Raw genomic sequence first — 1,319 nt, forward strand, 5'->3', positions numbered from 1 at the left:
TCCCGGGGCCCGAAGAGCGGTGGCGGCCGCGCCAGGTCAGCCCTGCCTAGGTTCCGCTCTGCTCTGGCGCCCACGCCGCCTCCGCCGGGCGCCCGCGTGTAGCCTTGTTTCCAGCCCAGTTCTCCCCGGTCTCTGTTCGCGCCAAGGCCCCGAGAAGCGAACCGGAGGGAAATGCAGGTGTGCCCCCCGCGGTCTGACGCATTTCAGGGGCGAGTACCAGAGATCCCAGCCTTTCCCGGGGTCCGGGCGCTCCCGGGGCGCTGGCCACGTGCGGGCAGCAGGTGTCCGCGCGTCACACGGCGGCGCGCTGGCTGTGCCTGCTCACGTAGCACCTGCTGCGGTGAGAGGGACCCGAAAACGCCTGTCCGGGGTCCGGCGGTGAGGGTGGAGGCGGCGTGGGGGGAGAGCAAACGCGCGGAGGCGTCACCGCGGAACCCACCGCGGGGCGAAGAGTCCGGCCGCGCGGTGCGGGCACCGGACGAGGTGGCCGAGTGGTTAAGGCGATGGACTGCTAATCCATTGTGCTCTGCACGCGTGGGTTCGAATCCCACCCTCGTCGGGAGGTTTTCTTTGAACCCCAGCCGGGGTGCACACAGGAGGGCTCTGTGAGAGCGTCCGGGGTCTCCCGGGTAACGCTTGGTCAGCAGCAGCTGTCAGAGTGGGGTCACTGGATCCAGCGTCTGAGATGCGGACCTTCTGGAGAGAAGAAAGATGTTTATACTCACCGCGGAGTCTCTAGGTCTTTTGAAGAATGGTCCACTGAGGGATATAGAAAAACACTTGCCTGACTTAAATGACAAAGTCACCCACAAAGATATGCAAATGATTGTTTATATTGTACTTTGCATGAAATTTTCAGCTATATATGTATTTTAATTATACTGCAATTTTCAACATGTTTAAAGTATCGCCTCAAAAAAAAAAAAATCTCTGGGGCCCCTGGGTGGCTCAGTCGATTAAGCGACCAACTCTTGATTTCAGGTCAGGTCATGCTTACCCGATCATGGGAGTGAGTGTGGAGCCTGCTTGAGATTCTTTCTTTTCCTCTGTCCCTGCCTGTCCCCTGTTTGTGCTCTCTCTCTCTCTCTAAAATAAAAATAATTTAAAAAACAAAGTGTCCCATTGCCCCCAACGTGTAATTTCGACTGTGTGCACCTGTAAATACTGCAGCATACATTTTAAGAAATGAGTTTGCTGGTCCTGGGTTATGTGCATCGGAAATGCTTATACAAATTGCCAAACTGCCCATCAAAGGAATTATATTACTCTGCACTCCAAACCTATAATCTTGCTCCCCTCCCCCTCCCCAACAGAGTTAT

At 55.8% G+C, this 1,319-nt stretch overlaps 1 non-coding gene across 1 annotated transcript; it reads left to right on the forward strand.

Moving 5' to 3' along the window:
- The first annotated feature begins 477 nt into the window (after positions 1 to 477).
- TRNAS-GCU (transfer RNA serine (anticodon GCU)) lies at positions 478 to 559 on the forward strand. The gene has a single exon. It is a non-coding gene; the product is annotated as a tRNA-Ser (tRNA).
- Positions 560 to 1,319: the final 760 nt, after the last annotated feature.

Source organism: Panthera uncia (assembly GCF_023721935.1).
Source record: "Panthera uncia isolate 11264 chromosome B2 unlocalized genomic scaffold, Puncia_PCG_1.0 HiC_scaffold_25, whole genome shotgun sequence".
Classification (NCBI taxonomy): domain Eukaryota; kingdom Metazoa; phylum Chordata; class Mammalia; order Carnivora; family Felidae; genus Panthera; species Panthera uncia.